General features: G+C 36.4%; 1 protein-coding gene across 4 annotated transcripts in view; it reads left to right on the forward strand.

Annotated features, from left to right (window-relative positions):
• Window positions 1–15,210, forward strand: part of CDK14 (cyclin dependent kinase 14) — a 723,056-nt gene that overhangs the window by 54,784 nt on the left and 653,062 nt on the right. For 3 of the 4 annotated variants that reach the window (XM_072764239.1, XM_072764238.1, XM_072764241.1), the window contains exon 3: window positions 12,479–12,539. The exons of the other annotated variant lie outside the window; for it this stretch is intronic. The gene's annotated coding sequence lies outside the window, so the exon portion shown is untranslated. The remainder of the gene's footprint in view (window positions 1–12,478; window positions 12,540–15,210) is intronic. 4 annotated transcript variants of the gene reach the window in all.

Genomic DNA, 15,210 nt, shown 5'->3' on the forward strand with positions numbered 1-15,210 from the left:
TGCACACCACTCTGAGATTCTAGACAGAGCTGGAGGGCAATAACTAACAATGACTTTGGGTAAGAACAATTTTAGTTGAGGGTTATTTGCATTATTTGTCAGGAGCATTTTTTTTTAAATGCAGAGTTGGGGAAAATAGGATGTTCACATTCTGAAAATTCGGAGGGTGAAATACAGTAGACTGAGGTAGGTTTTTTGTTTTACTCTTTTGTTCAGCTTGTGTCACTAGCCTCTTCAAGGTAACCACACCTTCTCTCCTTTGTGGCTGGCTTCCTTCAGTTCTATGTGATGCTGTAGCTGTCAATCAGCTTTATTCCACCACTTCTATTCTACAGAAATCATCCCATCCAGGCAGTGGTACTCGGGGTAGCCCATCCCTCTGGCCCAGTAACTAGTTCTGGACTGGACAGAAGACCCAATAAAAGCCAATTAAAACCTTCTTTGAAGTTTTATCCAGACATTGGAAGGTATCTGTTGGGAGCCAGGCTCTTTCCCAGCTATATGGAAAGCGTCCACATTTGCCACAGGAGAAAATTAGGTCAAACATAGAGGGAAGTAGAGCTGAAAGATGAAAAGAGAGGAAATGGGAATAACATCCTTGGAGATTTAGCAAGGCCATCCCGGGACTTCCCAATTTTATGAATCAATAAAAAAACAGTTTGAGTTGGGCTTTAGTGACCTATCACAAAAAAGACCTAACACCTTATCTTAGTCTAAAAAGTCTTCAAAGAGCAGAACTTCACATTATCCAGAGGAACAGCATAATATATTCAACATCTTTAAATTGGTAATGCATAATTTAAGACAAATTACATGGATTCTTTTCTTGTAGCTAAGGAAAATGACCTACATAAATACTAAGCCATGCCAAACCGACTCTCAAGAGAGTGACAACTGAGAAGTCAGCTAAAAGACTTTAAAACAATGGTTAATATTGCTCCATGAGAAAGCTAGAGTATTTGTTTTAGGGAAGAACTCTGTTCTAATAAGCTTATATGGACATAAAAATTGACATTTTTATAAGCAAGTGTCATTAACATGAAAACAAATGCAGAAAGGGGAAGATACACAATAATGTTTAGTGGCCTGTTAACATTATATAAACCAAACAATTTAATATTATACTCACAAAAATATTAAATAAATGTTAATGTGCAAAGGGAGAGTTTAAACTGGTGGACATTGGGAGGATCAAAGAGTATTTACTCATTTATGGGCAATAATAAGTGTGCCAGAGGTTACACGAATATGTAAAGCAGTGTTTTTGCTTTCTAGAGAGTGACAACTTAATTAGCAGGCACAATATGTAAACTTTACAAAAAAATAAATCTCTAAGTGGAAGAATATTATAATTTCGAAAGGAGTGGAGCAGATATAAAATGTAATAGGAGTTCAGAAGAGAAAGTATCCATGTGTAGTTGCAATGACTAGATAAGGTTTCTTCCAGGAAAGAGGCAGAACTTGGTCTGAGCCTTAAAGAGAAGGTAAAATCTGCACACGAAAGAACAGGGCCTTAGGCAGGCAGCTATCACAGGGTGAATGAACACGTGTCCACTGTGGCAGGAGTGACAATCTGTCATTGGTGGAAGTTTGTGGAATTATTTGGAAAGGTAAATTCCCTCAGATTGTGATGGGTTTTGAATGCCAGGCTAAGGAGTCTGTGTTTTATCTCAACGGGATTCAATGGAATTACTTTGAGCTAAAAGGTGACATGAAGAAAATGGTAATTGATGATAATGAATAGCACATCAGGAGGGACTGCGGGGTAGGAAGTCTAGGATTGTTCCAGTCAAAAGAAAAGAATAGAGGATTGATAGGGTTTTGCGAACTATAGATAGAGAAAAAGATAGGAGCCAAAGACTTCTAAAATTATGGGCTGGGAGAATGCTACCAGAAATAAAGAAAAAAAGAAGTAAATACAATGAAGTTCTTTGGGGAAAGTAATAAATTTAGTTGTAGAAAATTTGAGCTTGAGATGGTGAAAACTTCCAGGAAGAAATGTCAATCAAGCAATTTTGAATGTGACTCCAAGGCCCAGGGGGTCATCAGGGCTAAGGATATGAATTTGGGATTTTTTTAAGTGCAGGTACCAGCAGAAGCCATGAGATAACACAAGGTTAAGAACACAGTATTTAAAAGTGTAGGGGTATGAAGACAGACCAGGAAGAGGAGTTTGTAAAGGAAATAGAAGGGTGAGAAAGAAGGTTTGCTTTTGCTTCTTCCACTTCGTCTGAACTCAGAAAGGAAGGAAGGAATGCAAAGAAACAGACTGAATTTGTCTTAGAGGCAACAAGGAAATCAGAAAGGTTCTGTGTTTGTGAATGTGAATGTGTTTCTGAGTATGATCCATGCATGGACTTAAAGACTAAGAAATTAGCCTGGGAACTGAGAATTGACTTCTTAAGGGGAAAAAGAGCTGAAAAGAAAAGACACAATGAATTGGTTCAGAAAATGAGAGAACTTGAACCTGACAGATGGCCTTAAACTTCTCAGAAAAAAAATCGACTTCCAGATGGATGGTCATACCAAGTGCAGGTAAGAAGAATCGTTGCCTTGGAGAAGAATCCATGAAACTGGTTCTCCATTTTGTTTTTCATCTGAGAGACTCTTAACCGGTGATATCCACATGTTCATTGACATATCCAGATTTGGATCCAGGGCCCTCTCTATCTCTCCTACTCTAGGCCCTAATACACACACACACACACACACACACACACACACTGCACGATTTTTCAGAAAAGTAATATCAAAATGGGCATTTTTGTGGGATATTAGGAATGGGATTTATAAGTGCATTTTACAAGCATGTGAGTAACAGTCATTTCTTATGAACTGTACAGTAGATGAGGTAGTCTGTGGAAGATTCCAAAAACCCACTGGGTTTGCATTAACTTTATTCCTTTCTGTCCCAAGCAATAATCCATATCAAGATGCAATGAATAAAAAAAAAAAAAAAAAGATGCAATGAATAAGAAAAATGTGATTATGGGGAAAACCTAGAATCTACTCATTTGCAAAATTCAGTCTTCTAATTGGCATTAGCCAAAAAAAATTACTTATGACATGTTTTGTCATTGTAACACCATGATTGAAAACTATCATTCCATTGTATGTCAACAATGGCATATAATGATTCTCAACAGCAGTGAAAGCCCAGGTGAGAGTTAGCACTGTTTCTTTGCATGGTCTTTGAAATTTTATTTCTAATGAAGAGAAGATACCAACAAAAAATGATGTTTTTATATGTTGTGTTTATGAGCTATGTGTTGGGGGATAGTAAATGGATTGCTTTTTATGGACTTGTTTTTGGTAAAAATGTTTTCTAACTCCAAAAGGCAAGTCATATATTATTAAATAACAAGGATATGTTTACAATAAAATTGAGGAAGATTCCCTATAGTTAAGAAAAATAAGCATATATCATTCAATTGAAGTATTTGAGGGAAGCAAAAGGAGTCAGTATAACAATTTCACCAAGTCAATGGTGGTGGACACCACCATAAAACAGGCAGTCCTAGGCATACCCAGCCATCTGTCCCAGTTCTTTATAGTGTTAAGAATTCAAATATTCTTGGTAGCTTCATGAATTGCCATTTATAAATTCTGGCATTCCCTCTGGGGAGGTGGCGGACACTGTCAGTGAAAGTCTGAGAGGGGAGGGGATCTTTTTCCAAAAGATGACACCCTAATTCTGTATTGACCATATGGAATTATTATCCCTTAGTTAATAGGGATATGAGGTACTGGGACTATATTAAAAATGACACTCAAATAATCAAATGCCCAGAATTGAATAATGGTTATGTCTGTAAATATTTTAAGATAAAATTCTCTACCTTCTTATATTATAGAGTATATTAAATATAATTCAATGACTTCTAATATATTATAATGGCTGAAGTGTTAATTCAAATCAATAGTTATCGAAAACTGTCGTGCTGGGAAATGTGTGAGGTTGTTAGAGATGCAAAGATGAATAAAACATGCACTCTGTCCTCAGGGAACTGAGAATGGGAGGAAAGTAAATATGCAAACAGTTTATATGATATGAGTTACAATCCAAAAATGTATATGGTCATCCAAAATAGAATTACAGAAGAATTTAAGGAAATATTATTCTTCCTTCAAGGAAGGGAAGAATGGATAAGGATGAGGAAGAATGACAGAAATTTTATCAGTTTGTGGAGTAAAGTTTGCCCCTGGAGCCTCTACTTTTGTCTATAAGTTAGAGAAAAACCCATCTGTTGAGAACGAGTCAATGTGAGACAACATTGGAATGTTAAGGATGCCAACAAAGTTTTGAATTCAAGCTCCTCTGTTCATTAGATGTGTGACCTTATGTGAGTCATTTGACTGTTCTATACCTTGTCCTTATCTATAAAGTGGGCATAATTTTTTTTTTCTAGCACACAGAGTTACCAGAAGGATGAAATGAGTTAATATGTTAAAGGGCTTAGAATGATGCCTGTCACATTGGTAGGCCCTATTTTTGTGATATTTTTACCAGTCTGTCCTTATTTTTATTTTACTATTTTTTTACTCTTCCAGATTCTAGTCATATCTCCCACAATGGTTTCTACCTTTGTACCTTCCTTTTGCTACTTCAATAAGGGATGTAGAATAACTTTTCCTATTTTTCACATGATTATCTGAACACCAATGAGCAGAAGGAGAGGGGCATGAGGCACAGCTGATTGACAGCTCCACAAACCCTACATGTAACAGAGGAGATCTCCCCAGAGGAAGGAGTGCTATAGACAAGGAGAATGGGAACAAGTATTGAAGAGAGACAGAGAAAAAGGGAAAGAGAGACAGAGAAACCCTATCTACTGAAGTTGTTATGACTACTCTGTGAAATAATGTCTCAGGGTTAGTCTTCTAAACATAGAGCCTGAGAAAGGGATTCAGGTACATGTGATTTCTTGAATGATTGCTCTTTAGCAAAATTCAATGGGATAAGGGACTTGGGGCAAGAAAAAGACAATAGCCAAGAAAAAATGTGACCTCAGCTGAAGTCTACACTTGGCCTGACAAAAAGTGACATAGCAGAGTTGTCCCTCCCTTGAGGCAAGGATGCCCACTGATTGGAACCCCATGTTCCAGTTACTGGCAGAGGGGGATGTAACCTCATGGGCAATAAGGTCCCCATCTACCAAGTACGATTCAAGGAGAAGGGCAGTTTGAATCATTGGCAACAACACCCATTGCATCTGTGGGCCTGATAAAGAGGATCTGGTGGGCAGGCCACCAACAGCATTTACTACAAATAATAATAATAATAATAATAATAATAAATAATAATAAAAATAATGATAAGCTGTTATTTATTGACACTTATGGAACTCGTACTAAACACTTATTGGGGCTGTCTGTGGTTATTATATTTGGATGTTGCTTGTATTTTTTTTCTTTCCAAATATAGTGTTTTTGGTGCAGTGAAGAAAGGGCTTGCAAAAAAATATGTTTTCCATATTTCGGGTGTCAGTTCAGTTCTATATTTTGGCTAAACTGTAAAGGTGAGTTGTCGTTATTTGAATTTTTATGTACTTATATTTTTCAGTTAACTTGTAAATCCTGTATTTCAGTATATTTGGAGGATTGTAAATTATTATATTTGGTTTATTAAAAATCTAAAAAAAAAATCTGCTCATTGGTATTTCCCTGGATGCACGCTGATACTGGTTGTTTCTGGCCAGTTTTGGTTCAGGCTAGATCAACATTCATTCTGATTGGTGAGTACCTTACCATACCAGTTATTGAGTACTTTAAATTTCAGCTCTAACACACTCTAATGTATGATAATCATCACCCAGTGAAACAAGGTTTGTGTTTTATGTTTTAGGTACTCCCGGAGTTTATTATACATTAGTCCTGGGCTGAGGATATATTGAGCCCAAAAACATTACTATAACTTGCATTTCCTCAACTAATATTCTGTGCTGACACTTACCATTCAGAACAGTGACTCCCTAGGACTGGATAAATTTTAATCATCTTTAGATCTATAATGTTGTGTTTTTAGTATGTTATAAAGTGCTTACCAAAGCAGGGAAATGGACTAGAATCTTCTAAGGAGTTTTCAAAAAAGGTGAAACAAAAAGCTTTTCAGGTGAGCCCTAGCTAGATGAGAAAACCCAATCTAGAATTTCTGTCTCTTCGTTGAAGTGAAAAAACATGAATTTTGCCCTTAAGTCCTTGTTTTTTAGGTACTATCAGGTATATTTAAATCATAATTTATTGTAGCAAAGAGCTTATAAACAATTAACAGTTCATATATTCAGTATGAATGGAAAGTTCGGTTTCCATTTCACATTCTGCCCTTGTAGCTTCATTTTACACATGTACACTAGGGCGAGATGGGCGGAGGGAGGAATTTCCAAAGGCTAGAAATCTGCCCTCCAAGCAAGCATTTGTTGTCTCTTTGATAAGGAGTTCCTGAACTCAAACAACAAACCTCTCCTGCTATCTGCATACATCTTTACAGAAGCAGCAATGTAAGGGGCTACTGTTTTCTTGAGATACTGCCTTGGAATGAGTTTAAAGAGAAAATAAAGGAAAAAAAAATAAATCAGTGGCCTAATAATTTACCAATCTGGAGAGTAGCTCAGATTCTTTTCTAATGTTAGTGATTGTTGTATTAATGGTAGTTTTATTGGAGTATGTGATGAGGTATGTTATACCATTTTTCCATTACCTGTTAATTTGTTTTTAAAAATCAAACTGCATGATACTAAAAAGATAAAACATACAAGAAATTATTGCTCTTCTATTAACTTAAAAATATATTTCTTTTCATGCATTTCAGTTGACATGTTTGGATTCCTGATGCTTCTACTCGTCATAATATTAATTGCCGTACTCATTTGGTATTGCTGCATCTATCACTGTTACCTGCAGGAGTATGTTCATTTTCTCCTTAGTAAGAATGCACTTGGGGATAATACCACTGAAGAGAATACTAGGCTAGTTACTGGGACATGTTTTACCTTCTTTATGTAATAAAAATCACATATCTATATGACAAGGGAAAAAGAGTTTAGAATGTAACAGAAGATTATAGAATGAAAAGGAAAGTTTAACTTTCCCACGTCCTACCTCTGACACCTCCTCCCCATACTAATCCCTCTAGTATGATTCTAATGTAGTTCTACTCTTGGTTACTTTGTATATTTGAACAACATGGTTATGGCTCCTTCTCAGGATTTACTAACTTCAGATGTTATCTCCTGACTCCCCAGCATGAACACTGAAAATTTATCTTGCACTATCTATTTTCTTCTCTTGTTATTTTGCTCTTCATGAGTATTATCATTTTGTTATTTTTAGATTTTAACTATGGTTTTCATTCTTAGCTCTTAAGATACCTAATATTTCTTCTGTTGCTTATTGTTTCAGCTTGATTGACTTGGTCACTGGGTGTAATCTGTTTAGTGCTCTGTCTCTATATACATCAATTCTTCTCCCATTATTTAAATAAGAAAATGTGGAACCAGGCAGCCCTGTTGGCACAGTGGTTTAGTGATGCTTGCAGCCTGGGGTATGATCCTGGAGACCCGGGATCGAGTCCCATGTCGGGCTCCCTGCATAGAGCCTGCTTCTCCCTCTGCCTGTGTCTCTGCCTCTCTGTGTGTGTGTGTCTCTCATGAATAAATAAATAAAATCTAAAAAAAAAAAAGAAAGAAAATGTGGAACCCTATACTTCTATCCTCTTCTCCCTCTATCTCTTAAACTCTGTAAGCTTTCTCAGTCATTTGACCTTATCAAGTATATAATGTTTAAATTCTATTCTGGGGATCCCTGGGTGGCGCAGCGGTTTAGTGCCTGCCTTTGGCCCAGGGTGCGATCCTGGAGACCCAGGATCGAATCCCATGTCGGGCTCCCGGTGCATGGAGCCTGCTTCTCCCTCTGCCTATGTCTCTGCCTCTCTCTCTCTGTGTGTGACTATCATAAATAAATAAAAAATTAAAAAAATTAAAAAAAAATAAATAAATTCTATTCTGTAACTATATCTTGATATCTTGAAGTGCTTACTCTATAGTTTGAGTCTAAATTTTTAAAAATAATAAAAATAATTTTAAAATATCATGATCGTATAAATATTGTTCAGTAAAGACCAAGCTGAAAATAGGAAATGTAATTCAATGTCATAAGTTGTATTACTTGAAAGAGAATCATCTAGTGTCTGATCAAATAGATTCTCTTTTCTTACTTTACATTTCTCAAAATCATGCTACATTTCATCTTGTTTCATCTTTATTTTTTTTAAGATTTTATTTACTTATTCATAAGACACAGAGAGGGAGAAAGAGAGAGAGGCAGAGATACAGGCAGAGGGAGAAGCAGGTTCCATGTAGGGAGCCTGACGTGGGACTTGATCCTGGGTCTCCAGAATCAGGCCCTGGACTGAAGGCGGCACTAAACCACCCGGGCTGCCCTTGTTTCATCTTTAATTGTGACTTTCTTACAGAATTTTTACATTTTCTATGGTTTTAAATTACCTTCATTATTTCCTGTCAAGGACAGACATGTATATTTATTCCCATCACTGTAATCATTCATCTTAGTATTCAGAATATTCTCATTTTTATCTTATAGACACTTCTAAAAGTCTTCTGAGTTTTTATTCTAATTTATAAAAATTAGTTTCTTTTCAGTGCTCTACTGAGCTAAAAGAATTGTTTATATCCTGTATCTTCTTTTTAGAATTCTTTATTTTCCTTTTACTGGAGTGTGTTCTCAAGCAACTTTTCCAAAAGGAGTTCACAGAAAATACAGAAGAGATGTAAAGTGTTTCCATAGTCCATACATGTTGACAAATGTGTTTATCTCCATTTTCCTTTAGCCCAGTATGGTATTATTTTCTTTCCTTATATTGTACACCTTTTCCAAGAAAGGTATAAAGTAGGTGCACACCAATAGGCTCATCTGTAAGGAAAAATATGCCAATAAAAAGATAAAGATTAGCCACATGTTTTGTTTGTTTACATGAGACCTCTACTTTATCTAGGACTTCATATTTTTGGGATTTGAGACTTTATATCTTTTCCTCATTAACAAGTAAGAATAAAAGAAAAGATTAGACCAAAGATAATTTCTTTACCCCTAGAACAAAAATATGTCCAGAAGGAAGAACCAATAGGGTATATTTCATGTGTGGTAAGAAGCTGTGGCAAATACATTGTTCTTTTCTTTTTTTATATTTTCTTCCCAGGATTCTGGCATCTTTAAAGTGTCATCCCTTTTATGTATAGTGCTAAGTGGCAAATTATGCCCACAAGAGAGTAGGGACTTGACCAAATATACATCACTAAATTTCTTTTGTATGCAGTTTTGAAGGAATATGGTCTAACAATTATACTCAGTTCTGGTTAGCTCTGCTATTTACCCACCATCTCTTCTTTTTCAATTTCTTTTAGAGATCTTCTAGATCTTGTTAATTCAATGAACACTGTATTCTGTTAGAGAAATTGGTCTTACTAAGGACTTATTATACTTCATAATCCAAAAATCCTGATTGCATTCTAGAAACATCCATCTTTCATTTTAAAAATACCTTTGAATGACTGACTAATGGAGCATCCAAATATTGATTACTACATTTGATTTAATATTCATGTCATTCAGTAGATATGATTTAAAAGTTAAAGCACTTTTAAAAGTTCCAAATAGGGGCACCTGAGTGGCTCAGTAGTTGAGCATCTGCCTTTGGCTCAGGTCATGATTCCAGGGTCCTTGGATCTAATCCCGCATCCCACAGGGAGCCTGCTTCTCCCTCTTCCTGTGTCTCTGCCTCTCTCTGTGTCTCTCAGGAATAAATAAAATCTTAAAATAATTAAAAAATAAAAGTTCCAAATGTTAGAGAATATAAATGTTTAACTGCTACTGTACATGGTGCCTCCTTGACTCTAATCTATTTCAGCAAATATTTATTGAGCATTTATTATGTGCTAGGCAATGTTGTTTTCACTAAAAACGATCCCATCCTCACCTTCATGGAGCTTATATCCTACTAAGGGTACACAGACAATTAAACAAGTAATTGCTAATTCTATAGCTCACTTATTGATCCATTTTCATTGATATTCCACTTGTGTTTTTCTTAATCAAACATTAAAATTATCCTGGTAGATAACTAAAAGGAGAATTTAATAAAGTAATAGTTATAAAAAATTGCATAAATGCAGTCTAATGAAATACAGTTGACCTTTGAACAACATAGGTTTGAATTGTGTAAGCATACTTTTATGCAGAGTTTTTCAATCAATGCAGTACCGTACTGTAAATGTATTTTTCTCTTTCTTATGATTTTCTTAATAATATTTTCTTTAGCTCACTGTATTGTTAGAGTAAAGTATATAATACATATAACAAGCATAATATGTGTTAATCAACTATTTATGTTATCAGTAAGGCTTCTGGTCAATAGTAGGCTATTAGTAGTTAAGTTATAGGAGAGTCAGAAGTTACACACGAAATTTTCAACCATGTGGTTGGCACCTCTAACTCCCATGCTGTTTAAGGGTCAACTGTAATTTCAATTATAACCTTAACTATTCTGAACATAAACCTCATTAATTCTAAGTTCATCATCATTTTGAACACAGAGCTCAAGTCTGTATTGCTGGAAGACCACACTCAATTTTTGTTCACCGTGGGACTGCTGTTGGCAAGTGTTTTTCTTTCCTTGATGGGATGTCCCAGACTCTTAGTAACCCACAGATGAAAGTTTTGCCCTTACTTTTCTCCAGGCATCAAAATTAAAGTATGAGTAGGAAACATGATAGTAGTTTTCTTCGTTCTAATTTCTGACACATTTTTATAACCTCAATAGTTAGTCTAGGATGGGTAAAATCACAATGTTGATAGAGAAGAGGTAAAAATTTCCAACCCAAATTGAATATTAATAGCTTTCCCAGTTCCTCCAACTCCTACTCCACAAAAGCAGTTAAACAGAAGATGACCTTCACCTTGAGGAATTAATTTACTTTATCTTACCTAGTTGACTGACCCTCTGTCTACTCTGCTCAACTTGATTATTTAAATTTTCCCTTACTTAAAAAAAATCCAAATCTTGGCTTCCTTCAGCTCATCATGCATAGCTCTTGGGCAGGTCCTCCCACTCCCCTGCTACCTAGGCCTGGATCTTAGAACCCCAACTGAAGTCAGAGCTGTATACCCTCTCCACCTCCTTTTACCTGGATAATTGGACCATAAAATTTTAGATCAGAATATGACTAAGTAAAGTGCTTTGTAATAAATATTCTACTGCTTATTATGCATTAATAATAACTTTAGAGAGGCATCCAGGTTATTGTGCTGCTCTGACCCTCTAGTACATAATACTAAATCTGAACAAGAAGCAGGGTAAACCTAGTGGGGGTAGGGATGACCTGTCAAGCACATACACATTCCATTGCCAACTCCCAGATCTTATGTAGAAATTGTTTTGGTGGTAACACAATCCTGAGCTGTTCCACAAAGCTATTTGAGTTGGGGAGCTGAAGTGCAGGGTGATTGCTGTTTCCTGGGGTTGAAATCTAACCGGAGGACTACAGAGACTAGCTCTGTGTTTCAGTTTTTCTCCCTCCATTTAAAACTGATTCACAGAAAACTGTGGGGAGAAATGCTTTGAAAGGAGCACAAGGTTGGGTATTTATTTATTTTGGTAGAAACAGTTATCTATTCACAGATTGAGAACAATTAGTTATACTAGATTCTTTGTAGGGAATACAATGTAATCAAATTCACAAGGCAGGATTATTTTCCACCCAAGTGAATAAACTGCAAACCCTGGGGGAATGCTTGTATTAAAGGGTTGAATAAAGGAGACAGGATTCTTCAAAAGGAATTGAAGATGGAAAAATGGGAAGACAGTAGTGTCAGAGAGATCAAAAGAGGAGGGCCTGAATAAGGAATGAGAGAGATTCATGGGTGTCCTTTGGATTTACAAATTGGGGAGTTACTGGTAACCTTATTTGCATGTGGTAGTCTAATGAGCATTTATTTGAGACATAGAAGGGTTCTGATTTGTGGAATTGGAAAATAAGGAATCTGAAAAACATACACTGTGTTATTTGACCATGATGCTCCTCACCCACAGTTATTTTCCAGGGGTAGTAGTAATATCCCCCCTCTTGGTCCTTGGTCTATACTTCTCTAGCAAGTGAATTCAGAGGATGATTTGCTGGGATTATGGATTAATTGAGCATCCACAGGTGTTCTGTCACTGGAGACTAGTCTGTGGTCACCACCAAATATTTGACCCTTTCCTTTTGGTTAAATTCATACCCAGGTTGGTAGGACCCTAAGTCTCTTGGAGCCCTAAATGTTAAAATCACAGTAATATTAAAATCTCAGAATAGGGTTCATATTGTTATTTACAAATATTTTGTGTTTAGCATTTTAAGTTAGGTAAGTCATCGTTGACTTTTCAGAAAGACTTTGAAAGGGTAAATTGATTATCTTTTTTTCATAGGATATGATGAATAGATAACTGAAAAAGCTCTTCCAGAGAGAAAAAGAGGGCTTCTTCAATGGTAGGATTCCCAGTTTTATTGCATGAATTGTCTGCATGCCTTTTCCCTCCTCCTATTAAGCAACTTTTAAGAAATGTAATCAGAATTATTAAGAAAGTGAATGGAAACCAAATCTGTAAAATGCAAGGGATTTTCAATGCTTGAAACATGTAATAGAAGGCAGCAGAAAAAGGAGATATAACAGCTCCTCAGTCAGGCTGCCCTGATTGAAATCTGGGTTTTGTTGACTAAGTATGTCATATTGGATGACTAACTTAATCTATCTATGCATTAGTTTACTCATTTGTTAATATTAGCTAATAATAGTGACTAAATCATTGGGTAGCTCTGAGGACAAAATGAGATTTTACAGGTAAAATTATTAGAACTTTCCCTGACATTGTTACTGCTGTTACCACCAATGTTACTAGAGTAGTAACAGAATCTTGGCACTTATAACTCAATATGTAAAGGTCCAGTGTTAGGACCCTCTTAACATCTCCAGCATGTTGGATTATGAAGAGTTTGGGACTGTCACGTGAATGGAAACAGTTACTAATTTGGCTTGGTGTGTGTGTGTGTGTGTGTGTGTGTGTGTGTTATGCAAAGAAGTTAATGAATTTACAATGATTTCCTCTTGATTTTCTTTCAACTTGGTTTCCACCCTCCTACCTATCCCTCCCTGCCCCTCTCCTTCCGTCTCTTGCCTTTCTTCCTCTTTCTTCTCTTCTTTCTTTCTTTTCTTTCTCCTTCCTTCCCTCCCTCCCTTCCCTCCTTCCTTCCTTCCTTCCTTCCTTCCTTCCTTCCTTCCTTCCAGAAGCAGACTCATAAAAGAGGAACTTGATGATAATAAGATTGTTTTAAAATGTTTTATGTCTTCTCGTGTTGTTGTCTAACTTTTGTATGTAAGCATTTCACTTTGAATCAAATGCTATTGCAGGGGAAAATTTTTTGCAGAAAAGCTTTCACTATACAGTTGACCCTATTATGATCATATAAAGACTTTTTAAGTGCATAATGTAGAAAACATGATTTTTAATGCTTTGTGTTTAGATATTCTGCTAAAAAATAAAACAGTGAAACATTTTAAAAATTAGACCTGATATTCTAGTCCAAAACCTCTGTATGGCAACACCTTAAAATCTTAGAACAAGGCATTAAAACATACTAGCTCAAATTGTTGAACTACTTACAGATTCTTTTTCATATCTAATTAGAAACTTAAAGGAAAGATAGTGAATTCTATTGAGAGAAAAGGAATTGACCAGGCTCGTTAGATCACAGGACAATGAGGAGACAGACATAAAGACTGGAACTAAGGAAGCTTTCATTTGGGTGATGAGAAGGAGATGAGAAAGCATTGGAAGAAAGCAGCTGTCTAAAAATGGGTTCCCTGGTAAATAGGCTCTGAGGCAGAGATTGGCCTGCAGGACTTTATTGGGGGAACACTTGTAGGAATAACACCTGTAAGAGAGAGGTAAATGGACTTGGGCAGGGGAACAGTTGAATTGTCATATGGTCACTACAGAAGCCTGGGACAATCTTATTGAACTCTGGAACCTGGATGGCCTCCCTAATTGCGGCAAAGGAACCCAAACCCCTACATCAACCATCATTAGATGTGGGATGCTCTCCAAAAGAAGGCTTAACATTGAGTGAGGCAACTCCCTTTATTTATTTATTTTTAAGATTTTATTTATTTATTCAGGAGAGACACACAGAGAGAGAGAGGCAGAGACACAGGCAGAGGGAGAAGGAGGCTCCATGCAGGGAACCCAATGTGGGACTTGATTCGGGTCTCCAGGATCAGGCCCTGGGCTGAAGGCTGCGCTAAACTGCTGAGCCACCTGGGCTGCCCTAGGCAACTCCCTTTAAGAGAGCCTGGCAATTGGAAGAATGAATGCCTTCTGAAAGGGAGGTCTGGGCAGTGCACCATAGCATCTACCACAGCAGTTGTCATTGATTTGGGGGGATACTAAGAATAATGATGCTGGGAAGACAGAATTTTGAAATATTCTACTGCTCATTAAGGGCAGAATCCTCCTTTACCACTTTAATGATTTCTTTACAACCTAAGTAAATAGTTACACTTCCTTTAATTCTATCTTTCCATTGTTATTGAACTGATGATGATGATGATGATATGGATTTGACCTAATGCAGAAGTTGGATCAATGTGACCAGCTTTATTTTCAGGTTAAATAAATTTTGGAGTGGATTTGGTTGTGATAGTAACTGAGAAGAGAAAGATATGTAAACTGATGATGGTAGATTTGCTAGAAAAAGAAGGTAATTGAGAAATGGGATGTCTCAGAGAAGTAGAAACAAGCAGATCTAAAGGGACAGAGAGTAGGGGAGTAGATTGTGGCTGGAGAGTGTAATTTCCTTCTAGAACACTGTGAGATGCAACAGTTAGATCACAGAATAGCAAATACTTTCTATAAAAGGCCAGATAGTAAATATTTTAGGCTTTGGGGCCTTATCATCTACTCAACTTTGCTATCATTGTGCAAAATCAGCCATAGACAATGCATAAACAAATTTACATGACTATATGACTATGTCCCAATAAGATTTTATTTACAAAGACATTCAGAGGGACAGATTTGGTCTATGATTCATCATTTGTGGACCTCTGGTATAGATGACAAAAAAAGACCATGGAATGGCTAACTAATGTTTGACTTGTTAC

The sequence above is a fragment of the Vulpes vulpes genome, chromosome 7 (assembly GCF_048418805.1).
Source record: "Vulpes vulpes isolate BD-2025 chromosome 7, VulVul3, whole genome shotgun sequence".
Lineage (NCBI taxonomy): Eukaryota > Metazoa > Chordata > Mammalia > Carnivora > Canidae > Vulpes > Vulpes vulpes.